At 42.7% G+C, this 27,974-nt stretch overlaps 1 long non-coding RNA gene across 1 annotated transcript in view; it reads left to right on the top strand.

The window, feature by feature from the left end:
* Positions 1-648: 648 nt before the first annotated feature.
* Positions 649-27,974, top strand: part of LOC309856157 — a 36,548-nt gene continuing 9,222 nt past the window's right edge. Inside the window, exon 1 of the long non-coding RNA XR_014307078.1 lies at positions 649-707. This is a non-coding gene — a long non-coding RNA (uncharacterized lncRNA). The remainder of the gene's footprint in view (positions 708-27,974) is intronic.

The following is a 27,974-nucleotide window of genomic DNA, read 5'->3' as shown; positions in this document are numbered from 1 at the left end:
CATCCCTTCTAGGGTTGTTTTGAATATTTTGTCAATACGTGCCTCGTGCTGAAATCATGCCCTCTAAATGTCAGCTTTGAGTAGTAATACATCTCTCTAACCTTATCTCTTGCTAGGCCTTTCCCCTCTCTCCATGCTCTGGCCATAGCATGTTTTTTGGTTCCTACAGTGTAACATATTCTGTTTTCTTTTTTTAAGTGTACATTTCAATGGCCTCTTTTATATTCAGAGAATTATGCATTTATCGCCACACTCAATTTCAGAACATTTTCATTCCTCCAAAGAGAAACTCTACGCCCCGTATTCATCGCCCTCCCAACCCCCTCCCCAGCTGTCCTGGCTCCAGGCAACCACTAATCAATCTACTTTCTGTCTCCATGGATTTCTCTATTCTGGACTTCTAGACGTGGAATCATGCACTGTTCGTTCTTTCGTGACAGGCCTGTTTCACGCAGCATCCTGTCTTCAAGCTCCCTCCATGTGGTAGCAGGAATCAGTCCTTCATTCCTTGCTCTGGCCGCACCATGCCCTCTCCTATTGCCTGACCTTTGTCCATGGTAAGCCTCTGCCGGGAACATGTGGCTTCTCGCACGGGTGACTCCCACTCAAACCTCGGATCTCTGGTCTAGATAGAATGAAAAGATTTCCCCCGGAAGCCTGTGAGGACAGCCTCCTCCCATCCGCCCTCCCTCTCCAGTCTAGAACAGGTAAGCCTCCTAGATGCCCCCCTGGTTGTTGGTCTTTTTGTCTGCCTCTCTCCCAGCCCTCTCCCAACGAAGGTTACGTGCACGGACCGCTCACCCCCTGCACCAGCAGAGTAGGTGGCACACAGTAGGCCCTCGATTGCTTTGTTGAATGAATGAAATGGGAACGCGAGCGGGGGGGGGGGGGGCGGAGGGAGCGGCCCAAAACAGAAAGGTGGAGGCTCCGCTGGTAGCAGAGCAAGGGTTTAGGCTGGTGGCTTGCGAACTGGCCACCAGCCCAAACTTCCTAACACTGCTTTCTTCAAGCCTGATGTCCGCGAGCAACACGCTGGGCCTCAGTTTTTCCTCTGCGAACTGAAGCGCTTGCCTCAGTAATCCCTGCAATCCCTCTTAGCTCTGACACTGATTGCTTACAAGTATATGTTTAATTAGTCCTATAATTATTAAGGAGAGCCAGAAGGATGCCAAATGCATTAAAAATACATTTCTCTCAAATGAATGCAAAATGGCACTGTACAAAGTGTACTCTTTTTCTCTCATAGCATTAATAATGTAGCATTTGCGGAGGTCAAATAAACAAAAAATTAAAATGATGTCTTACATTAGAATGGTTGAGGGATGGTGCCTCCATCAACTAGAAGCTTCTGAACCCTCTTTTAATCAGTTCTATCTTGACACTTGATTGAAATATTAGCAGTAAGTGCCTCTGCATTTATCAGCATTTAAAGACCTGAATTAATTTCCCAACCCTGGCCCGGCTTTGTAAGATGGAACGGAAAGTAGGAGGCACTCCTGTCCCAGAGAAGCACCTCCCGGTTCCATGAGCCCGGCCCAGGCTATTTTGAGTGGGCTCGCCACTGATGAATACTGCTGCGGCTCCTTCCGGATCGGAACTGCTCTCCATTAGAAACAAAAAAACGATTTAGGAGCATGGCATAATCTCTACAAACACCACTCTAAGTGTGTATGGTACTCGATAACAGAAATTCCCATGTATCAAACACGGCATTGACCCTTTATCTAGGCCATTTCATATCATGTTCCTAATAATCCTATGGATCAGTATTATTTTTTTATTACATTATTATTATTACTATTATTTTTTATCATCATCATCATCCTTATTTTACAAATGAGGAAACTGAGCCAGACAGGTTGAACAACCACCCAAAGTCATGCATCTAGTAAGTGGTAGAGCCAAGGTTTATTTATTTATTTTTAAAGATTTTCCTTATTTATATGACAGAGAGAGAGCACGCGAGTGCACAAGAAGGGGGAGCATCAGCAGAGGGAGAAGCAGGTTCCCCACTGAGCAAGGAGCCCAATGTGGGACTCCGGGATAACAACCCAAGCCAAAGCCAGACACTTAACCGACTGAGCCACGCAGGTGTCCCCAGAGCCAGGGTTTAAAACCAGGCCTCTCTGAACACAGAGGCACAGTCTATGATGTTACAGGGCATATGCCTCTCATCATTTAGTAATTATTCATTTGCAAATCCTTCTCTCCCACTATGCTACGAGCTCCCTCTGGGTTTGTATTGTCAGGGCCTAGCCTAAAGCTTGGCACACGGGTTCATTCATTCCTTCAAGACAGAGCTACTGAGCGTGGACTCTAAGCTAAACACTGGCTCAGGGCACGTGGACACCCGGCGGTGAACAAGGCGGGAAGATCTCTGGCCTGGTGGTTCTTCCATTCAGGTGGAGACAGACCAGTAAATAAGGTTTTCTGTGACGGAAACGTGATTAAGAGCAGCTGGCGTGGGGGTGGGTAGTGTTTCGGGAGGCCGAGGTGGTCAAGGAAGGCCTCTCTAAGCAGGGGACAGTTCACTGGAGCTGAGACCGAACTTGCGAGAAAGGACCGGCCGTGAGGAGAGCCAGAAGAAGCGCGCTCCCAGCAGAGGGCCAAGAATGTACAAAAGCCAGGAGTTGGGAAAGAGTCTGGCGCATTTGAGGAGGGAAAGCGGGCCAGTGCGGGTGAGGCGCAGGGGAGCAGAGGGTGGGGGTGAGGGGGTGGGGGAGGGGGCAGCTCCGAAGGGATCACGGATCCCCGCAGGCATTAGGCACTTCCTATCGTCCCTACACTTAGGATTGGGACTGCTGCCCCCTACTGATTACTCCCAGGAGCCGGGGTGGAAGAAACAAGGTTTTGAAAGGGGATATTCGGAGGCAGGATCTCTGCACTGGGGAAGGAAAGTATGGGCCTTCCCGACCCTGGCTGGCTCTTTTCCCGGAGGACACCTTTCTTTGCTCCCTGCTCCCATTTTGTCCTCCTCCTCTTCCTCCTCCTCCACACTCAACTCTAGAACCATTAAAGCGCGCAGGCCATCTCCTCCAACTCCTTCTGGGACCTTGAGACCGCCGGTCCCTGCCTTGAACCTCTCACGTGAAAACCCTTAAGTCAGACAAGAGGAGGGAGTGATGGTGACCGTGGCAGAGCTTGAGGTCAAAGCTCAAAGACTCCTTCTGCAGGAGCCCCCGGAGGGAGGCAGGCAATTTTTGCGTGACGAAAACCGGTGAACTTCCTCACCGCTGCGGCGAGCAGGAAAGAAGGCGAGACCCAGAAGAGGCAAACCCCAGGGAACAAGAATCCAAAGCCCGGCCCCCGCGGCGACAGCAGGCGGCCGGCGGCGGGCTCGCACCCCCGTCGGCTCGGCTTCCCCAGCGCGGCGGAATCCCTGGGCTCCTGCAAGCCCGCTCCCCACGCCTGACTCCCTACTGCCCCGCTGTGGAGAAACGCTTTGGGGAAAGTGTTGAAATGCGAGAGAGAAAAACATTCTTTGCCATCTTCTGCCTTCTTGGCTTTGGGGTCCTGGCAGTTCCCACCTTCCCTTGCCTCCCTGTCTCTAGCCCAGAGAAAGGGGCTTTTGACAGACGTCCAAGAGTATCGCCTCTACCTCTCACCGTTAGCATTTAAGGCCAATAAACTAAACTAGGCGTTGAGCTTAACAGCTCAGAAACAGAGCAAAAAAAAATTGCACAGGAAAAGAGGAAGAGGGAAATAATAAAGATAAAAATGTAAAAACAGTGGAATTAATAAATACATTCCAGAGCTGGTAGCTTGAGAGGGCTAATAAAGTAGCTAAACCCCTGGCAAACCTATGTGAGAAAAACACACATAAAATTAGAAATGAGAAAGGGAGGTATAACAACCAGTATAAACAATATTTTTAATTGTAAGGAAATGCTATGCACAATTGTATGCTAATACGTTTTTAAAATATAATGCAATGGATGCCTTTTTTCCAGCAAACAGATATAAAATATTAAAATTCATACTCCAAGTAGAAAATCTGAATAAATTAATAACTGAGGAGTAAATTGAGAAACTGTTGCACCAGGTCCCTGAACCTAATGATAAGTAGTTTCAATCTTCAAGGGAGAAAACAGAAAAAGTTAGGACGAACCTAATTCATTCCACAAAACAAATATGGTCCTGATTCCCAAACCTGACAAAGATAAAATAAAACTCAAAAATCAGGGACCAATATAAACTCCAAATAAAAATACAAAACCTTTAGGTAAGATGCTAGAAAACATAATTTAACAAAGCCTGAAAGGAACAAAGCAACAATAGTTCAAGCCTAAGGCCCGTCTATTAGTATAAACTATCTATAGGTTAAATTAGTGCCATCCAACGTTTCATGGTGTACCTAGAAAATGAAAATATTTGCATGGGCCACTGGAGAAGGGGAGAAGGCATGTTGGGTTATCCCAAGCCCTCTGGCTATCCTGAGAGTCGAAAGGATGGATATATTGGCTATCACCAAGGGCGCTATTCACAGTATTTACCAAGTGCAAAGGCACAGGAATTGACCAATCAGAATGTACAAGCCATGCTGGGAAGTAGCATGAGATGTGGGGCCCGGCGGCCATGTGCTCTGTATACCAGATATTACTCCTTTAGTGGGTGGGTTCGCAGGACAAGCTGGGTCAGGGAGGGAGCACTTGGGGCGCTCAGGGGAGTAGTGATTTACTATGGAAATGTTTTAATATTTTAAACGGTCTAACCATTGTGGTGTATACCAACTGCATATCAGCTCTAGCTGCGACCCAGACCAGATCATCAGGTATATCATTTGGGAAACGCTGGGTTAGACCACACTTTAAGACTGTTTTAGTATTTATCACACCATATTGTAATGGTTGGCATCTTGCCCTTCTTTTATTTTCTTACTGAGGTATAGTTGTCCCATGGTGTTACAGTAGTTTCAGGTGTGCAACATAATGATTCGGCAAGTCTCTATGTCAGTCTGTGCTCCCCACAAGTGTCACCGTCATCTGTCCCTGTGCAATGCTATGACACCGTCATAGATTATCTTGTCCTTCCGACTAGTCTGAGGAGCGATCCATCTTTGTCTTCCCAGCATCCCTGCAAAGTATCTGACACATAGTAGAAACTTAATAAATGTTTGCCAGATGGATTAAGAATCATTTCGAAGAGATATCCAAAAAAGCAAATCATAACATTTAATACCTATCATGTCAAATTGGGACTGTGAGCTTAAAGGATGAGGATATACATGAAAATGACAAGGAAAGCATGATAAAGAACATCTCTGTCAAACATGAGGCAAAATAATACTTACCAAAGAATATTACCAGCATTTATTTTTCATTTGTTTATTTATTGTTGGTTTTGTTTTTTAAGGAAACTCTATGCACAATGTGAGGCTCAAACTCATGACCTCAAGATCAAGAGTTATGGGCGCCTGGGTGGCTCCGTGGGTTAAGCTGCTGCCTTCAGCTCAGGTCATGATCTCAGGGTTCTGGGATCGAGTCCTGCATCGGGCTCTCTGCTCAGCAGGGAGCCTGCTTCCCTCTCTCTCTCTGCCTGCCTCTCTGTCTACTTGTGATCTCTGTCTGTCAAATAAACAAATAAAATCTTAAAAAAAAAAAAGATCAAGAGTCACATGCTCCACCAACTGAACCAGCCAGGATCCCCCTATTATCATTTTTTAAAGATTTTTATTTTTAAGTCGTCTTTATACCCAATACAGGACTCGAACCTACAACTCCAAGGCCAAGCGTTACATGCTGCACTGAGTCAGGCGCCCCACCAGTTCTTTTCTGAAAAAAACAAGCAAAATAAAGATATAATCTATCACTTTTTTAAAAGATTTTATGTATTTGACAGAGAGAGACACAGTGAGAGAGGGAACACAAGCAGGGGGAGTGGGAGAGGGAGAAGCAGGCTTCCTACTGAGCAGAGAGCCCGATACAGGGCTCGATCCCAGGACCCCGGGATCATGACTTGAGCTGAAGGCAGACACCTAATGACTGAGCCACCCAGGTGCCCCTTTTCTATCATTTTAAATATTGTTTTAGAATTTCTGATCAATAAGGCACAAAAAAGAAATAAGGTATAGATGCTACATGAATTGTGATAGAAAATGCAAAAGATGAGGAACTTAAGTATAAACATAAGTGATATTATTCATATAAAAAAAAAACTATAATACTATTGGGAATACACAACAAAAAGCCCCCTCCATCAACCATGTACGTTTTGTGTATGAATGTCAATATATACTATTATGTTATATTCTAATCTTGTTGTCGAGTTATGGCTATAGGGAAAGGCCACACTCCTATGGGCAAATGATGGCTGGAATCCCCCATCTGAGCAAGAAGACAAGAACATAAAACTCAGAAGGCAGGTCTTGGGTATGCCGGGAAATGATCCATTTGTCTTTCTCCAGTCCTAGTGCTCTTGGGTTCAGATGTCAGAGGATTCAGAAGTTCTCAGCTATGCTCCTGGGTGGTGGGTTGTTAAGATGGTACCCACCTTGTGGAAACAGATGAGGACCGAGAATAAGATGGCACTCTGAAAAGCAAGCCTTACAGTGTAAAGTACGATGATGTGCTTCATATTATTTTCTATGTTCATTTAGCTGTTGTTATTCCCTAGTCTTTAGACAGTCTTGTTCAATATTCCAGCCGTACCTCAACTATGCGAGAAGGTACTCAGGAAAGGTGAATGCATCTACATTTAGGCCAAAGGCTTAATGGAAGAGTGGGACCTCTTTTTTCAGAGGCAGATAGAAGCGAGGTTGCCAGTAATTATGAATAATTGAGTGCTTGAGTTAGGCAGTGCTTTACATACATTATCTCATTCAACTCTCTCAACAAGCTGATGAGGTAGGCACTTTTATTAACCCCAATTTACAGGTGAGAACACTGAAACTCAGAGAGCATAGTGATGTATCCAAAACTATACAGCAAAGAAAACAGCTGAGGTAGAACAGAAACACAGCTCTGTCCAACTTCCAGCTCTGTGTTCTCAACTGCTACCTGCTCCAAGAGATCCCCAAGAAGAGACAATTGGCAAGAACAAAAGTTAAGGGTTCTAGGCTTAATTTAATTAACAAAGGTAGAAGTTTTTTTAGGAGACATAAAGGATGAATTCAATAAAGAGAACACATGTCCTGTTCATAGATGGACAATATGGTAAGCATATAAATTCTCCTTGAATCAATTCATTTGTTAGCATCATATTCCAGTGGAAAAGTAACATCAAAGATGCACAGGATATAGATTACTTATGAAAGGAAAATCTTTGAGTATTTGTTATAATAAATTTTACTTGATCTCCTTAAGAGAGGTGTATCAAAGTACACTAGGGATGTCTTCTCCAAACCCTGTCCAAAGTATAAAGAGTTCTATAGCTCTGGTTTCTCCCCTGGTAACTTTGTACCAGGGCTCATCAGAACACAGGAAGGCCCTGGTACTTGGCTCTCTTAGTGGCCTCACCCACACTCAGCTCCCTTCTCTCTAACAGCGAGGAATGTAGTCCAAAAGCCCTTGTGTATGTTTTGATTCTGTTTTCTCCATCTTTTCTCAAGACCTCCTTTTCTCAATACTCATTTCTCCCTTTTTCTAATAATTTCTAAGAGTCCCACTTTTTTTTTTTGCTTGATAAGCCTGTTGCTTTTATACTGAAGGATGTCATAGAAACTCATAAAATCACCCCGAGATGCTTGTCACCCTACACACCCTGGGCTTCTGCAAGAAGGGGAGGAGTTCACAAATAAAACACACAGAGCGCCGAAGGCATGGGCTCACCCAGTGCTCATGGATTTAGTCCTAAAACTGGCTCAGGAATATAGAGGTCCAACCATTTCCCATGGGGCACTCTGGAAACAAACAAACAAACACACAAACAAAAGTAGACCTCATTTAAGAAGGAACCCCGAGGGCCCCAAAGTACCCCATATCATACAATAAATCCTCATGCACTAAACATGGAATAATAATAACTACAATGAAAGAAAAAATTTGACCTTGGGATGATGTCAAAATCCTGCTCTAGTTCTTGTCAACACAGCCTGAGAAAGACCGTGTAGTAAGAGCATGGACTCAACACCAGACTGTGTAGACTAGAACCCAGACTCTGCCACTTATTACCTGGATAAGTTTGGATAAGTTACTTCACCTCTCTGGACCTTGGTTTTCTTATCTGTAAGCTGGGGTAATAACTCTAACTACCCTCATAGAACTGCTGTGCGGATTAAATGAGATAATATATGTAAGGTAGCTGATACACTGCTTATAATTATTATATGTTCATAAATTCAGCCTCCTCCGCCAGAACCCTAGTTACTTCTTTCCATGTTTTTCTGCACTGATCCTCTTGCTTATCCTTTTGCCACAGGCTGTTTCACTGCTGATTCCCTCCTCCCATTTCTTCTTTGACTTTTCTCGTTGCCTCTTCAAACATCCCCTCCCTGCAAAATGCCCTTTTGCAAGCTGCTGTTAAGGCACCAGAGCGGCGAGGCTCAGTACTCTTTCCAATCCCAAGACCCAAGACTGCTTTCTCTTGCAGAAGCTCCAGCTCGATTAATCACAAATAGTCAAATCCAGGGCATAAGGTTTGTCCTGTGGAGAGTTTCTGCTGTAAGACAACAGCTGTTCCACCACAACTGGTGTTTTTGAGAGATCCAAACTGCTCCAAATAGACCCAAGGCAAAAGGACTTCTTTCAGGTCACTGAGGAGGCCCTAGTTAATTTCTCGGTTAAGTCTACCTTCATCAGCGACTGGGGCACCTCTGCATATCTTCATTTACCTTCCTCTGTCTTTCTTTGCCATCTTCTCACAGCCTTCCCATGCCCTCACGCCAACCACCACTATGTACTGATGCCATCTGCTCTTCAAGCCCCTTCCATAAAGGCTTCTAATATTTGCCTTTGCATTTTGTCCTTTGTTTTCAACTCTACACTGGTAAAAATTGCCAGTTGAGAATATCAGCCTAGGGATGCCTGGCTGACTCAGGCAGTAGAGCATGGGACCCTTGATCTCGGCGTCATGAGTTTGAGCCCCTTGTTGGGCATGGAGATTACTTTGAGAAAAGAAATAAAAAAGTTAAGTATTGAAAATCGACTTAATTAGAAACAAACAGAAATTAGAAAAGAACCTGTATTATATCATTGGAAGAAATATTTTAGGCAAAGAAATTTAAAAGGAAATGATAAACTTTCATGACTGTACTGTTGAAAAAACTTCTGTACAATAAAATTGAAAATCCTTCTGAGAATCTACAAAGATCTATATAATTTGGACTGCTGATTCCTCTCTGACTTCATCTCCCCCTCTGCTCACTCTGCTCCAACCACACTAGCCTCCTTAAACATATCACGCACAGTCCTTCTGGGCCTTTGCACCTGCTCTGTTCCTCTGTCTGGAATGCCTGGGCATTCTAGCTCCATTTCATTGTAATCTCTTCCCCTCTGCTCACATCTTTGCACTGGCTTCATCCTCAGACAGCTGTCCCTCATTGCAAAATGCTGCCAAAGCAACAAGACTAGATGCTTCTTCTTGAATATAGTAGGAAAGAGAGTCCACTGCCTTATATAAACATAGAAAGAAGCCCTGAGCTTCATAACGACTGGGCCAACCAATTTCTCTGGCCAGGAGAATACCATATGCTGAATAGGTTGGTCCGGTGTTTCCTCGACCAAATATTATGGCAAAGGGGATGGGTCACTCAGATTAGCTAAGACAAATGACGGCTCACACTTGGAGCTGGTGGTGAGGTCAATTCCACACATATCAAATGGTTGCTAGGAAGAGAACTACAATGTCTACCCCAGAAAGGAATTTAGATATACCTATCAGGAACCTTTAATCTAGTAATGATATTCCTTCCTGGGAATTTATTCTAAAGAATAAATTCAAATGAAGAAAAGCTATGTGTATCAATATTTACTTTATCTCTGCATTATATGAATAGTGAATCATGAATTAATGAATAACCTTTAGAAGCAAACATTGTAAGAACTTAAATGCCCAACTACTGAGAAATGTTTAAAGAAACTATGTTATATAAACCAATATTCAATAAAATATTATGTAACTATTAAGAGTAAAAATTATAAAGAGTACGTGAAAACATGAGGAGATATATATAAACATTCTTGCATTATGTAAATATATAACATAATATAAAACTCTCAATACAGACTTCTGTGCATACCGGAATGGTGAAAACAGTCATGTTTAGGCAGGAAAATTAGGATGATTTTCTTTCCCTTCTAAGATTACCTTTAATTTTGTCTTTCCAATAAATTCTAAAATCAGAGAGGCAATCTGATGACAGTCAAGAAATTCCTGAGAAGTATGTGTGCTCTAATGATACAATTGGACTCTAGGTTAAGCCAGTGGCCCCATTAAACCATGGGCAAAGCTGGTTGTCAACAAGCTGGGCTCGCCTCATCATCAGAGCCTCCCCTTCCTTTTTGGTTTCCTTTTTCCACTTTTACATCCCCTCCTCCCCTGATCCACTGATCATTGTTTCCTAGACTCTCCAGTCATTGTCAGGAAGATCTTAGAAATTCATTTACACTGAGGTTCCCTGATGGGAGGACTTACAGAGTGGGGGTGGCAATGTTTAACCCAAAGAAATATGTAAATGAAAACAGACCATTAGATCCAGCTCAATTTTGGAGTAGAAAATGGGTCCATTTTGGACACAGACGAGAAGAGGCCTTCTAGTACCTGTCACGTGTCTGTTATTTGAATACCGATGTACTATCCAAATATTGTTACTATTTTCCAAATATTTAATTACTAAATCCAAGACATAATGGGAGAGATAGATATGTGAATAAAAATTACAGACTAGGAAAAGAGATGAGGCCTATATACAAACAACAATAATAAAATAATGAAAATAAGAACCATTAATGGGATTAAATGATATGGGAATTCAAAAGTAGAAGATTATTTCTAGCTGGTGATATTAGGAGAGGCTTGACAGAGGAGATGATGGAGTTTCTAGGGCCTGGAAGATAGAAAAGTTTTAGTATGCACAGAAGGGTAAGAAGGCAAGAGTAACAAAAGCAATAATAAACTATTAGGAGTACATCAAACTAAAAAGCTTTTGCACAGTGAAGGAAACCAATGAAACAAAAAGGCAACCTACCAAATGGGAGAAGATATTTTCAAATAATACGCTCGATAAAGGGTTAATATGCAAAATATACAAAGAACTCATACAATCCAACATCGACAACACAGTCTGGCTAGAAAATGGGCAGATCTGAATAGATGTTTTTCCGAAGAAGACATCCAGATGGCCATCAGACACATGAAAAGATGCTCAACATCACTCATCATCAAAGAAATGCAAATCAAAAGTGCAATGACGTATCACCTCCCACCTGTCAGAATGGCTGGATTAAAAAGACATTACCAAGTGCTGGCGAAGATGTGTAGAAATAAGAACCTTCATGCACTGTTGGGATAAATTAGTTGAGCCATTTTGGAAACTAGTATGGAGTTTCCTCAGAAAATTAAGAAATAGTGGGCGCCTGGGTGGCTCAGTTGGTTAGGCAACTGCCTTCAGCTCAGGTCATGATCCCAGAGTCCTGGGATCAAGTCCCACATTGGGCTCCCAGCTCCATGGGGAGTCTGCTTCTCCCTCTGACCCTCTCCCCTCTCATGCTCTCTCTCACTCTCTCTCTCTCTCAAATAAATAAATAAAATCTTTAAAAAAAGAAAATTAGAAATACCATACAATCCAGTAATTCCACTTCAGAGTATTTACTGCCCCCCAAAAAATACTAATTCAAAAAGATCTATACACCCCCATGTTTATTGCAGCATTATTTACAAAAGCCGAGATACAGCAGCAGTCTCTGTGTCCATTGATAAGATGAATGGATAAAGAAGATGTGGTATAGATACACAATGGAATATTACTCAGCCATAGAAAACAATGAGAACTTGCCATTTACGACAACGTGGATGGACCTAGAATGTATGATGCTAAGTGATACAAATCAGACAGAGACAGACAAATGCCATATGATGTCACTTATATATGGAATCTAAAATAAAAAACAAAACAAAACAAACTGGGGCTCAGTCATTTAAGTCTCTGACGCTGCTTTTGGCTCAGGTCATGAGCTCGGGGTCTAGAGATCAAGCCCTGCATCCAGCTCTGCGCTCAGCATGGAGTCTGCTTGAGCTTCTTTCCCTCTCCCTCTGTCCCTCCCCCTACTTATACATTCTCTCTATCTCAAATAGATAAAACCTTTAAATAAATAAATAAAATAAAATAAATACAATTTTTAAAAAAACACAAAAACCAGAAACAGACTCATTAATTCAGAGAACAAACTGGCAGTTGCTGGTTGGGGCTGTAGGGATGGGCCAAATAGGTGATGGAGATCAAGAGGTACAAACTTCCCAGTATAAAATAAATAAGTCATGGGGATGTAAAGTGCAGCATAGGGAATAGAGTCAATAATGCTGTAATAATTTTGTATGGTTACAGGTGGTAACTATACTTCTTGTGGTGAGCATTTCATGATGTATATGAATGTTTAATCACTATGCTGTATACCTGAAACTAGTATAATATCCTATGTCAACTACACTTCCATTAAAAATAAATTAACTTAAAACGAAGAAATGGAAAGGAGATGCCAGGCGGGGGTAACTTCATTAAAAAAATGCACTGAGATGTACATAAGAATAGCAACTATATTCTTTCAAAGAATCTTAAGCCACCAGATTGTAAGATACATTGTCATTTTTTTAAAGGTTTTATTTATTTTAGAGAGAGAGAGAGCACGCGCGCACACACAAGCGGGGTAGTAGCAGGCACAGGGAGAAGCAGGCTTCCTGCTGGGCAAGGAGCCCGACATGGGGCTCCATCCCAGGACCCTGGGATCAGGACCTGAGCTGAAGGCAGATGCTTAATGACTGAGCCACCCAGGTGCCCCAAATTTTTTAAAAGATTTTTTATTTTGGGGGCTCCTGGGTGGCTCAGTTGGTCAAGTGACCGTCTTCAGCTCGTGTTGTGATCCTAGTGTCCTGGGATCAAGACCCGAGTGGGGCTCCCTGCTCAGCCTGGAACCTGCTTCTCCCTCTCCCTCTGCCTGCCATTCCCCCTGCTTGTGCTCTCTCTCTCACTCTCTCTCTCAAACAAATAAAATATTTTTTAAAAAATAAAATTTTAAAAAACTTTTTTTAAATTTTTAAATAATCTCTACACCCAGTGTGGGGCTTGAACTCAAAACCCCGAGATTAAGAGTCTCACGCTATAGTGACTAAGCCAGCCAGGCACTCCTTTTTTCTTTTTTTCTTTTTTAATTTTTTCATTGGTATCTTATACAAGACTAAGAAAAGATAAACACTGCCGATCAGACAATAACTCAATAGTTTCGTTTCATATGGAATTTTTATCCTATATTTACTGAAGGAGCTCTTTCAGACTTTAGACATAGACGAAGCAAAATAAGATAGTTATAATATTCCTAAAGCTTCTTCACAGTGAGTGAGGAGGACCATGTTGTAGACCATGTAGAGAATTTGGGCCCTTCATGGGCAGGCAGTTCATACTGAGAAATGTTTTCACCTATAAAACACAGGTGGACAACTCTGATCTCACCTCTGCCGGGATGAACATTCTCTGCCACCCCTGGACCCTTCCTTCAACAGTCTCCATGGATTACCCCAACAGAGGAAGTCTTTTTTCTTAATATTTTGTTTATTTATTTGACGAGAGAGAGAGACCGTGAGAGTGAGAACACAAAGCAAGCAGGGGGAGTGGGAGAGGGAGAAGCAGGCTTCCTGCTGAGCAGGGAGCCTGATGCGGGGCTCCATCCCAGGACGCCAGGGTCATGACCTGAGCGACGGCAGATGCTTAACGACACCCCTCAGACACCCCTAAACAGAGTAATTCTTGAAGAGTAACTTGTCTCTTTTCTTCTGAAAAGTGATGGGCCGAAAGAAAGCAAAGGCAAGAAGCAGAAATGTGTCCATATATATTATCAAACCATATTAATGAAGAATACTTAAAATAAAGTATAAATAAACTACATGCTCTTTATGCCACAATAACTTAGAGAAAAAAATGAACACAGGTTCTGGCCTACTCTGATATTATTAATAGCCAGATGCTCAGACTTGAGAGATCCTGCAGGTGAATTGTAAAATAAAACCTCCAGCAATATAAGAAGATCAAGAAAACCATTTTATCATCCAAATGGATATTCAAAAAGCATAATATTACTATAGGAAGGCAAGAAGAGAATTTTTTGAATTTCACAAGATGCATACATATGATTGATACATCAGAAATGCTTTCAAAGTTTATTATGTGTCCCTTCTCCAAAATATATGAAATATACTGTTACCAAATATTGCTCAAATTAATGTACCTAATAGTTTTATTTTACAAAACCAGTCTGTCATTTTATCTTAGTTTTTACATAGATGAAGGAGCAGTCCCATAATGTTGAAAATGTAATTTAACAATTTAACAAGGACACAACAATCCTTTGAAAATGAACAGCTTTTAACTGAGTAATATAACTTACCTACTTATCATACTAAACAACACACTAAAAACCAAAAAGTTTTTCTTACTACTGAGTTTAACCTTAAAACCACAAATTATCTTTGTACCCATACTTTAAATTTAAAATTCCAAGATTTTTTTGGCAGTCCACTAAGTGGGTGGGTCTTCTTGAAATAGGCAAATATTAATCAATGTCATGACGAATTACCATGAAAATATTATCACTGCAAAGAAATATATTAGAGGATTTTACAAAGAGCTATGGAAAGTAATAGATTAAAAGGACAGAAATTATACTCAAATGGACTCACCTTCACTTTTTAGGATTATGATTACATCTATGATCAATCTATATAGAGAATATTCAACATAATATAATATTAAATATGGTGTCACCATCTCACTTACCGAAGTCATCCTGCTAACCTACAGGCTAGTGCTTCTCAGACTCTAATGTGCATGCCAAACACCTGCGGATCTTGTTAAAATGCAGATTCTGATTCAGTAACTCTCCATGGGACCCATGATTCTGCATTTCTAACAAGCTCCCAGGTGGTACCCATGCTACTGACCACAATTTGAGTAGCAAGGCTTTAGGCTACCAAAAAAAAAAAAAACACTTTATATTCTGCAGGAAACTTTATGACAAATATGTTTTCAGTTTCCACTTCTTTCATTCACACTTCCAACATGTTCAACAAAAACTAAAAATATTTCCTCTGGATAAAAATGCTCCCTGTTCACATTACTCCATAGTAGATGTTGGCATTAGGGACATTCGCTTCCTATGAAGCACAAAGAAAATAATTAATAAATGCTTGTTGCCTGAGTGACTTTTTAAAATAACAGCTTTATTGAGACATAATTCACAGAGCATAAAATCACCATTTTGTCGTGTATAATCCAGTGGTTTTCAGTATACTCACAGAATTGTGCAGCTATCACCATGCTCTAATTTTAGAACATATTCATCACTCCAAAAAGAAATCCAGTACCCATTACTGATCACTCCATCTTGCCTTAACCCCTCCAGCGCTAGACAACTACCAATCTACTTTCTGTCTCTATGGATTTGCCTATTCTGGATACGTGATCTTTTGTGACTGGCTTCTTTCACTTAGCATAAAGCTTTCAAGGTTTGCCAGTGTTATAGCATATATTTCAGTCCCTTTCATGCCAGTTATAGCCCATTGCATGCATATGCAACCTTTTGTTTATCCATTCATCAGTTGATGGACATTTGAGTTGTTTCCATTTTTTGGCTATTTTGAATGATCCTACTGTGAACATTTGTGTATGAGTTTTTGGGTGGGTGTATGTTTTCAGTTCTCGTGGGTATATTCCTTCGAGGGTGTCACATGTTAACTATATGTTTAAATGTTGGAGGAGACCTAATCTGTTTTCCAGAGTGCCTGCACCATTGCACATTTCCATCAGCAATATACAAGGAGTCCAATTTCTCCACATCCTGGACAACACTTGTTGTAATCACTATTCCAGTGGCTGTGAAGTGGAATCTCACTGTGGTTTTCATGTGCTTTTCCCAGAGAGCTCATGCTGTTGAGCATCTTGTCATGTGCTCATTGACCATTTGTATATCTGATTTATTTAAAGTTATGATTTATGAAGCATTCACCATGCGCCAGGCCATTTTCTCTCATTGCCTCATTTCAACCGTGTACCAGCCATATGAAAAAAGCACCATTTTGTAAAACAACTCTTCAAAGGTATAACTGACATACAGTAAACTGCACATATTTAAAGTGTAAATTTGATGAGCTTAGACATATGTATACACCCCATGAAACCATCACCATAATCAAGATAATTAACATTTCCATCATCTCTAAAAGTTTCCTTGCTCTGCTTTGTGATCCCTCCTTCCTGACCCTTCTCATCCCCCCTGCCAAGCAACCACTGTTCTGCTTTCTGTCCTTATAGATTAGTATGCATTTTCTAGAGTTTTATATAAACAGAATTATATGGCATATACTCTGTTTTGTCTGGCTTCTTTCACTCAGCGTAATGACTTTGGGATTTATCCAACTGCTTCAAGGTATGAACAGCCCATTCTTTTTTTTTAAAACAACTTCATTGAGATACAACTCACATTCCATGTAATTCACCCATTTCAAGGGTACAACTCAATGATTTTGGTATATTACATTATTAACTTTTAAATTGTGGCATAATACATATAACATAAAATTTGTCATTTTAGGACATTTTTGATGTTGCTGAACAGTGTTCTACTGTATGGATCTACCATAATTTGCTTATCCATTCAGACAGTTAATATTATATTCACACCCACTTTACAAATAAAGCAAAGTGAGGCATGGAGAGACGTTAGCTGTGATTGTCCTAAATCACAGGCAAGTAAGTAGTAGTGCTGGCATTCAAACCCAGATCTGTCCAACACCAGAGTTTATATTCTTAACCATTATGTTACACCATCTTTCCAAACTGATAAAACCTATCTGCATCTACACCGAATATGTGTGGTCTCCATGGCCAGCGCCGTAGCAGTTCTTGTCACAGTCTGGCCCTGGATCGTGGCCGCCCTCCCCTAATAATCTATAATAATCTAAAAGATCTTTCACACACACAAAAGGTAAAGTAAAGCTCCTGTCAGTATAAGCCACAAACACTGAAGTGCCCATACTGAAAACAGCAGGCAGGTTTCTAGAATCATGGATCAGACATGAGTCCAAGGAGCTAGATAGTAAGCAGGACAAAACAGGTGAGTGTCAGAGCAATGAACTTTGCCCAGTCAGCAAGAAAATAAACGGCCCTTCTCCGGCTTGTGCAAAAGGGTTTAACCTAACGCAAACTTGGAGAAGAAAAAAGGCTTAGTGTGGTAACAGTCCAGTTGGGACAAATAACCAAAAGAGTCACTTCAGCTCTCAAGGGATTTATTCAGTCACCTTTAGTAATACCTCGGACCGGGAGGGCACTAAGATGTAGTCTCTGTCCTTCCTAGAAAGAAGTGTGGGGGCGCCTGGGTGGCTCAGTGGGTTAAGCCGCTGCCCTGGGGTCAGGTCATGATCTCAGGGTCCGGGGATCGAGTCCCGCATCGGGCTCTCTGCTCAGCAGGGAGCCTGCTTCCTCCTCTCTCTCTCTGCCTGCCTCTCTGCCTACTTGTGATTTCTCTCTGTCAAATAAATGGATGAAATCTTAAAAAAAAAAGAAAGAAAGAAAGAAAGAAGTGTGAAGCCTAATGCCCCAAACTGCCCGCAGAGGCTCAGCGGACAGAAGGGCTGCCATGGGAGAAGGCAGGGGCTGCCTCATCTCTATTTCCACTGATGCAGGAAAAGAGGAAATGAGGTGTAGTAGAAATAGAAAGGCAGTGCTTGACAATATTATAAAGCGCTGGTGTATAAGCTGTCAAAGGAGGCTGTGGAACCTTCTTCCCTGGAGCTCATTAAGAAAAGAGAGGTGCTCACTTGGACCCCAGCCAGAAGCAGAGTCAGAGGAATGAGACGCAGAGAGAGGGGCTGAGCATGGAGCGTGGCCAGCGGCACAGGCCAGCCAGCAGCCCAAGAGTTTGCAAGGACCGCTTTACTCCAGCGTGGCCCGAGAGCCCCACAAAGTAACTACCAGAGAACTGAATGCTACGCTTCCACTTAATTTCACCTGCTGCTTTCTTCATGAGACCGTGGCCGTACCAGCGCCACTACTGTCACGTTTGGAAACCAGAATATGATTTAGTTTAAGCCTCTAGGACCTTTGGTTGGAAAATACATATCAGGGGTGTCTGGGTGGCTCAGTGGGTTAAAGTACCTGCCTTCGGCTCAGGTCATGATCCCAGAGTCCTGGGATCGAGCCCCACATCTGGCTCTCTGCTCAGTGGGGAGCCTGCTTCCCTTCCTCTCTCTCTCTCTCTCTCTCTCTCTGGCTACTTGCAATCTCTGTCTGCCAAATAAATACATAAATAATCTTTTAAAAAAAGAAAATACATATCAGACACAGAAATAGTAAGTGATGTTTCAAAAAAAAGAAGTCCTGAAACACATGGACCCCGGTCACTACAGGCAGTATCTGTAAAAAGTGGGTGCAGGGCGTGGGGGATGCTGATGGAATAGGCACAGCTCAGGACAAATGAAACTTAATTCCTGACCACAGCTCTAAGGTCATCTACAAAGGTCCGATTCCAGTCTCTCTAGGCTTCCTCTACTCTGAGCGGGAACATCAGTCTGATCCCAGCTAGAGGCTCCGCGCTGTCTCCAGACACAGCTTCATCAGCAGAGTGGTAACAAGCTCCCCCCAACACCCTGGGGCTCAACATCAACTTGCTGCAAGTCCTGCACCTGTGGCCCAGTTTTTAAAAGTGGACTTCCTTCCCCGCTCTTTCTCTTCTGCCTTTACTTCCTCCCTCTCTCCCTCCCTCCTTCATCCCCATCATCCAGCAATTTCGCTCTCAGGATTTTGCCCACGAGAAGTGGAATCATATGTCTACCAAAAAAATTTGACTCTCAAATTTCATAGCCACTCTATTTTTATTTTTTAAAAGATTTTCTATTTCTGTGGGGGGTTTTGATCAAATGTTATTCATTTATTTTTTGAAGTAAACTCTACACCTAATGCGGGGCTTGAACTCACAACTCTGACACGAAGAGTCCCATGCTCTACTGACAGCCAGCCAGGTGTCCTTGCAACTTTATCTTTAATTTCTAAAAAACTAAAAACAGTCCAAGTGTCCATCAGTGGAAGAACTGATAGACTGTGGTGCATCCATATAATGGAATGCTACTCAGCAATGAACAGGAAATAAGAAATGACGCGGATGAATTACAAAAACATGCAGAAGGAGAGAAGCTACACACAAAACAATATATACTACATCATTCTGTTTATATGAAGTTCTACAACAGGGAAAATCAATGATGGAAAAAATCAAAATAGCAGCGGCCATCTAGGGGCGTGTTATGGGTTGAATTATGCTCCCCAAAAGATAAGATGAATTTCTAATCCTCAGTACCTGTGAATGTGACCTTATCTGGAAATGGGGTCTTTGCAAATAAAATGAAGTTTAAGTAATGTCATTAGAATGGGCCCTAATCCAAAAGGACTGGGGTCCTTATAAGAAGAGAGGAGACCCACAAGCAGAATACCATGTGATGAAAGAAACCGATATTGGAGTGCTGTAGCTCTAAGTCAAGGCACACCAAGATTGCCAGTAACTCCTGAAGCTAAAACAAAGAAATGGAACAGCTTCTTCTCCTAGAGCCTTCAGAGAGACCTACTAACACCTTGATTTTGGACTTTCAGCCTCCAGAACTGTGACAAAGTAAGTTTCTGTTGTATCAAGCAATCCAGTTTGTAATAATTTGTAACAGTAGCCCTAGGAGACTAATGGGGGGGGGGGGGGAAGAACAGGGATTGGCTAGAAAGAAACATTAGGGACCTCCTCAAGGGTGAAGGAAATTTCTGTGGGGGTTTTGATCAAATTTTATTTTGTATTTTGTTAGAGGTTTGGGTTACATGAATGTATACATTTGCCACAACTCATCGAATAGTATATTCGAGATTTGTGCGTGTTTTTCTATGTAAAGTTTACCTCAAAAACAAAAAGTACCATAAATAAACACTGAATTGCATGCAGAAGCATTTAGGGGTGGAGTGCACAGATGTCTGCAACTTACTTTAATTGATGGATGCAAGGATGGACAGACAGAGGCTAAAACAAATATAGCAAAATGGTCACCACTATAGAACCCTGGCAGTGGGCATTTGGTGTTTGCTCTGCCCGTCTTTTAACTTTCTTATGTGTTTGAAAGTTTTCACAATAAAACAGTGGAGAGAAAACAACCTCTGCTTGCTGTGTGAAAACATCTTCCGAACCAGCCCCTTCACCGACCACACGTCTGCTCCTTCCGACCAGATTGGAAATTTACCAGGGCTGCCGCAGCCTCAGAAACATTTTACAGTCAAGAAAACTAAATCACAAGGTGATTCTGTGACTTGCCCAAGGTCACACAGCTAGTAGTAGAGCTGAGACCGTTTGGATTCCCCAACTCTCCAAAGCCAGGACCACCCCGTCCCCGTCGTCATTGGGTACTCGACATCTAGCTCGTCACCTGCATCTAGCACGTGGGAATCTCGAGATGAATGAAAGGCAGCAAAGCAGAGGTTTTACTGCTCTGCACACACCCTGTCCTGAGCTCCAGGCCCTCCTTGTGTCCCAGTTCTGGTCCTCGGAACTGTGCCTCTTCTCTGAGCTTGAGCCCTCACTCTACTGTCCTACCTATTACCATGATCCCATGATGCCAGCTTTGCTGGCTCCCCTTCTGGGGAACTGAACTCTTAATCACCTCCAGACTATGGGACCTGTTAACAGTGTCCTACTTTCCAAGGCTACCTTGACTTCTCACGTTATCTACCGTATTCCTCCCTGCAAGAGTCACCGAGGCTTCCTCTGGCACCTGCCACTTCTTCTGGCACAGATACTGACCACTCCTTCACCCAACACTGATCGCCTATTGTGGTCACGCTTTGCCTGTTGGTCTGGCCTTTGCAATGGAAAGAATAACAGAAAGGGGAGAAAAGAAAAAGCCTTTACATCAAATACGTCCAAATGGGACCTGCTTCCTGGTTGTCTCTGGACCTATCTGATCGCAGTGTGAGCAGAGCCTCCAGCCCTGACAAAGTGCCAGACTGCCGAAATCTGAGCCAAGGCCTGTTGTCCGAGGGACTGAGCCAACCTCCTGAGCCTGAAGAGGAGGGGAGGAACGCGGAGCAGGAAGGAAAGGCAAGAACACAATAGAAATTTCTCCTTCTTTTTCAAACCATAGGGCAGTATGGAGTACTGCGGGCTTAGGGTAGAAAATGCTTTTTTTTTTTTTAAGAGGGAACAAAACACCAAAATCACTCACCCAGCGTTTGGGAGAGGGGGCGGAGGCAAGTAAAAAGCAAAACGGAGCATACAATGGGAAGCCATCAGCAAAGGCTGTCAGCACAAAGCTGCTGAGGCCCGTGAAGGAGCTACAGAGAAAATGTGCAGACTCCTACTTTTCATCAGCTCACTGTGCCCTTCTAAGCTGTACTGAGCCTCTGTGTGTACCTCATACAGACACTTTCTCTGAAAATCCTTTAGTCCCCAGACTCCTTCAAATGAATGCCTACATTCATAGACATGCTATAAACTATATATAATATTACTATAACTATATTATTATAGGGTTTACAGCAAGTATATAATTACATATAATATAAATAAACATATTTATATATTTGTTTATAGTATATGTATTGTATATATTTAGTATATATCATGTATAGTATTATATATTATATAGCATGTATTAGTATAATAAAATAATATTTATATAAATGAATTAAATATAAGTAAATAAATAAAATATATATTATTCATTCACAGACATGCTGTAAACTATATATAAATCATTCATATATATATATATATATATATATATATATATATATATATGCGTGTGTGTGGGTATGGCCTGCGTGTGACCGGCCTGACTGAGGCGGAGAGAGGGGCCCAGGAAGTCACCCCTCCAGTCGGAACTGCCTCACCCATGAAAGATAATTCCACCAAAGAATTCTTTTCACTTCAATTCGCTTCAGATGAAATTAGCCAGTGACTAATACAAGATTGAGCATAATGAGTCCCTTTACCTTAGACGTGCCTACAGCAGAATGCCCAATGTCTCCCGCCCTCCACACCCCCAGCTCAGTGAAGGTTCTCACTTAGCAGCAGCGCTGGAGGGAAAACACGGGGGAGCTAAGGGAGAGAGCAAGCCATGCTACAGGCAGAGAGAAGATGTAAGGGAAGTAACCTATCACTGTCTGGTTGGCATAATGACACAGACTTATTTTCTTGGCAGTTGCTCTGGTGATTACAATTAGCATCTTAATTTATAACAATCTAGTCTGTATTAATATCAACTTAATTGTAATATTTTACAAAAACTTTCCTCTCATAAAACTGCATTGGCTCTCCCTTCCTTTCTGCTTTACGTCTTTATACAGTAAGAGACCATGAACACAGATTCATAATTACCGCTTTATGTAGCTGTCTTTTAAATCAGATAGGAGAAAAACAAGTTACAAAGATACACAAATACTGTCTTTGATGTTTATCTATGGGGCGAACTTGACTGAGGCTCTTTATTTCTTCATGTGGATTCAAGTTACGGTCCAGTGTCCTTCCATGCCAACCTGAAAAATGCCCTTTGGTATTATTTCTTGGAAGGCAGGCTGGCCAGTGAAGAATTCTTTGTTTCTATTCACTTCGGAATGTCTTTTTTTTTTTTTTAAATAGATTATTTATTTATTTATTTGACAGACAGAGATCACAAGCAGGCAGAGAGGCAGGCAGAGAGAGAGGGGGAAGCAGGCTCCCCGCTGAGCAGAGAGCCCGATGTGGGGCTCCATCCCAGGACCCTGAGATCATGACCTGAGCCGCAGGCAGAGGCTTTAACCCACTGAGCCACCTAGGTGCCCCACTTCGGAATGTCTTAATTGCTTCTCTTTTTATGAAGTATAGTTTTGATGCATTTAGAATTCTTGGTTGATGGACTCTTCTAGCACTTCGAATAGGTCATGCCGCTGCCTTCATACAGGTAATAGGGCTTCCACGGTCTCTGATAGCAAGTCTATTACAACACTATACAGTATATTCCCTATGCTGTAGCTTTCTTCCCCAGGACTTATTCGTTCTGTAAATAGAATAAATATCTCCCATTCCCCTTCACCCATCGTGCCCATCCCCCTACTCCCCTCCATCTGGCAACAGTCTGTTCTCTGTATTTACGGACCTGTTTCTACTATTTATTTGTTCATTTATTTTTTAGATTTTTCATATAAGTGAAATCATTTGGTATTTGTCTCTGACTTATTTCACTTAACATAATATCCGCTAGGTCCATCCAGGTTGTCACAAATGGCAAGTTCTCATTCTCTTTACATTTGGTTCCTTTCATCACTTCTATCTCTTAATTAATATGCTCTATATAATGAGACATCATTCGTATACTTTCTTTTAGACAGTCTGACATATTTTACTCCAGTTCTTTGAACATACTGTAAGTGACTGAATTAAAATCTTTGTCTAGTAAATCTAATGTCTGGGCTTCCTCAGTGACAGTTTCTGTTTATTGTATTTTTTAAAAAAGATTTTATTTATTTCTTTGACAGACGTAGATCACAAGTAGGCAGAGAAGTGGGCAAAGAGAGGGGAGGAAGCAGGCTCCCCACTGAGCAGAGAGCCTGACGCGGGGTCGATCCCAGGTCCCCAGGATCATGACCCAAGCTGAAGGCAGAGGCTTTAACCCACTGAGCCACACAGGCGCCCCTCTGTTTACTGCTTTTTATCCTGTGTATGGACCATGGTTTTTCATTTCTTTGCTTATCTTATAATATTTTGCTGAAAACTGGGCATTTTAAGTAATATAAAAACTTTGGAAATCAAATTCTCTCCCCTCCCCAGAGGAAGATGTTGTTGCTGTCTTTGGTGATTGCTGTTGCTTATTCAGTGATTTTCCTGAAGTGATTAAGTCTGTATTCTTCGTCATGTGTGACCATTAAAAATCTCTGCTCAGCTGGCTTGGTGGTCAGTTAACCCCCTGAACAGGAATTTCTTTAAACTATGGAAACCAACAAGTCTACCAATCTTGGCTGAGGGGCTATGTGTGCCATAGACCCACATCCTACGCTCCAACGAGCAATTCCACTTTCTGCTTTCAGCCCCCTTGCTGCCTCAAGTCAAACACAGGTGAGAGCTTAGGGCCTCCTCGGTCTTTCCTGGGTATGTAAATAACCCTGAGCACACACATGGCCTTCTAGATTCCCAGCAATATCTTCAGAGAGCTTTTCAAAACCTCATCCCCTAGCTTGATTTTTAAAAGTTTTTGGTTAGCTTGTTGTGTTCTACAACTATTATCACCTTCCCAGACAGCCAGGAAGTTAAACAATTGCCTCACAAATTGCTTTTGACAAATGCCTCATGGGGAAAAGTTTTTCACATGAAATAAGCTCCAAGTCAGGTCAAATACAGACACGCTTGCAAGTGGGGTCTTCCAGGGAGCCACCAGATAGACCGTTTGTGGGGAATGAGTCTTTGAAAGAGCTCCATACTGGTTTTGCTCCCTCTGTTGGCTGCCAAGGTGAGAAGGTCAGCTGTTGTTTTTCAAGGCTACTAGGGAGCTGGAGAGTCTGGGACAGGACTAAAGGAAGTTAAGAGGCCACAGCGCTCACTGTTCTCACCTAGCCAGACATTTTTTTTTTTCATAGAACACACTCCCTGATTGCTGCAAGTATTTGGTTAATTTCCAAAGTATTTGGTTCATTTCCAAAGTTCTGAAAAAATTAATTCTGACATTTTTCCCCAGCACTTTCATTTTATTATGTGTACGAGTCTCTCCCATACTCCTTTCCTTTTTCTATACAGATTTTTAAAATTTCCTTAATAATACCCCTCTTCCCCCATCCCCCCACCCACCCCCCCTTTGGTAACCATCAGTTTGCTCGCCATAGTTAAGAGTCTGTTTCTTGGTTTGCCTCTCTCTCTTTTTTCCCCTTTGCTCATTTGTTTCGTTTCTTCAATTCCACATATGAGTGGGAAATCAAATAGTATTAGTTATTCTCTGACTTCTTCCACTTAGCATTATACTCTCGAGCTCCATCCATGTCACTGTAAATGGCAAGATTTCATTCTTTTTATGGCTGAATAATATTCCTGTGGAGCGGGGGGGACCACATCCAACATCTTTTGACAGTTTTCTTATTCCTTGATGCAAGAGGGACATTTCTGAGGTCCTCACTCTTCCCTTTTCACTGGTATCACTCGCTCAAGGATCACTTTGGGATCTTTTCTTCCCTAGACATTTTCTTGGGGCTAAACTGGGTGCCAGAAATGATTACAGCCTTTATGAACATGAGGCATCAAGTTTAAACATGGGCTACCAGCAGTGTTCTCAAAACTGTTGAGTCACTCATACACGTGAATGATAGGACCAGAGGCAGAGAGCAACAAAGCCTAGAGAAGAAAGATCTACTGAGAACGGGGCAGGTTCATTTTTACCAGTGTTTCTCAAATATTGCAGACTGATAAGCAGAGGGGCTCGCCTGAGTCTCACCTCTAAATTTATATCTAAGCAGTCTTCCATTTCCAAAAAGGACAGGATCTGTCCTGATCCGTTTACCTTAAAATGACCACCCCATGCTTTTCCTTTTTAATACAGACAAATTTGCAGGAAAATGGAAACACTGATAGTAGTTCCTCCCCAACGTCTGTAAAGACAGAAACACAGTTGCTCGGCCTCAATCTAGCAAAAAGAGAGAAGTGGTGTTGTGAACTGAATTAGGTGCCCTCCAAATTCATATGTTGAACCAGTAATCCCCCAATGTGACTTCTTTGGATAGAAGGCTATTAAAGAAGTTATTAGAGTTAAAGGAGGTCATGAGTGTGGCCCCCCAATCCAATAGGATTGGTGTCCTTATAAGAAGAGGAGGAGACGGGGCACCTGGGTGGCTCAGAGGGTTAAACTGCTGCCTTTGGCTCAGGTCCTGGTCTCAGGGTCCTGGGATCGAGCCCTGCATCGGGCTCTCTGCTCAGCAGGGAGCCTGCTTCTCTCTCTCTCTCTCTCTCTCTGCCTGCCTCTCTGCCTAATTGTGATCTCTGTCAAATAAATAAATAAAGTCTTTAAAAAAAAGAAGAAGAAGAAGAAGACGAGGAGGAGGAGGAGACACCAGGAGTACATGCCCACAAAGAAAAGGTCATGTCGAGGACACAGAGAGAAGATGGTCCATCCGCAGGCCAAGGAGAGAGGCCTCGGGAGAAACCAGCCCTGCAGTATTGTGAGCAAATACATTTCTGTTTTGTGAGCCAGCCCGTCCATGGCATTTTGTCGTGGCAGCCCTAGTACCAGTGGTAGCTTTAATGGGATCCTGAAACAGGAAGCGGATATTAGGGGAAAATCGATGAAATCTAAATCAAGTGTGGAGTTCAGCTACTAGTAACGTATCAGTTTTGATTCATTATGACAAATGGACCAGAACAACGTCGAATGTTCAGATCAGTGGAAACTGGGTGTGAGCAACAAAGGAGTTCCCTGTATTTTCTTTGTAACTTCTCTGTGCAACTGGAACGATTTTTAAAGTTTATTTTAACAAAAACAGAAAAAGGAGAGCTCTCCAAAGCCCCCAGGTGCAGGGTAGCAGAGGGTCTAGACTTCCCAGGGCAGCGACATTTCCTCCACCACGACTTCTTCTCCATAGTCATACACCAGAGTTCCCCCTAATTCTCCTCTGAGGCTGCCTTCCAGCAGGAGAAGCGAGGTGTGGGTCACTCCTGATTCAGCCCCCTTGCAGCCACCGCATGGTTGTTTCTATCAGAAACGGATTATGCTGCAGGACGATGGAAAATCTGATGGTGTTTCCAGTCCCCAAGCTCTGTGAAAGCATTAAGGCAGCTGCTCCGTTTCAGGCTTGCACAAGGAGAGGAAGCAAGGTTGCCAAAACTCACAGGCCCAGGGCAGTAGAGGCTTAGGAAGGAAATGCTGGTGTTAACAGGGAAAATGTTACAGACTAGCTTCTCTTGCCCCAAAACAACATAGATAGCATCACTCTTTGGGTACCTGTCTCCCCAAATATCTCCTTCTGCGAGCCTTTCATTCTACCAGTTAACGCAAGATTCACTCATGCCCAATTCGCCTCTCCATAGATGTTCCTTGCACGTGACCAGAGAACAGCAGGAGAAAGGGAGGCCATCGGGAACTCCAGACCCCTGGTACTATAATCAAGCACTAGGATGGGATCCACAGCACTAGAAGGCCACAAAGGGGCTGGTGGGAATGGAGCAGCTTAGCTTTCACCACTGGGGACTAATGCCAGAGGCCTCCACCAGGGCCTCCCACTTTTTCTACCTTTGGACTAAATCCCATCCCAATGAGCAAGTCTGGGGCCTCTGTCAATATATTCCTTTAAGAGCCACTCCCTACTCTCCCCTTAAAGAGCATCTTGCTCGCCGTGAGCTCCTTGCCTGTACAGAGGCACTAACACAGCAGTACAGGTAAGATGAGAAAGGAAATCGACAGGAGCCTGAGGCACAGCGCCACAGTGACCTGTGAAGCCAGAGCTGCTGTGAACTGGTCAGCAGAGTCACCTGTTCCTTTGTCTCTGTGGCTGGCTTTTACCATGGAGACACCTGTTAACTTGTGTCTCAATTAGGTGCTACTAGACAGCCCCCCCCCCCGGGCCGCTCCCATTCCTGCAAGGGAAGCAGAGGTCATTCTTTTTTTTTTATATATATATTTTATTTATTTATTTGACAGACAGAGACCACAAGTAGGCAAAGACGCAGGCAGAGAGAGAGGAAGGGCAGGGCTCGATCCCAGGACCCCAGGACCACGACCCAAGCCGAAGGCAGAGGCTTTAACCCACTGAGCCATCCAGGCTCCCCAGCAGCAGTCATTCTTGGCCTGATCCTCATATAGTC

This window comes from Mustela nivalis (assembly GCF_964662115.1).
Source record: "Mustela nivalis genome assembly, chromosome: X".
NCBI classification, from domain to species: Eukaryota; Metazoa; Chordata; class Mammalia; order Carnivora; family Mustelidae; genus Mustela; species Mustela nivalis.
Note: the sequence above shows the minus strand (reverse complement) of the source record. Positions and strands in the feature narration are given on the sequence as shown.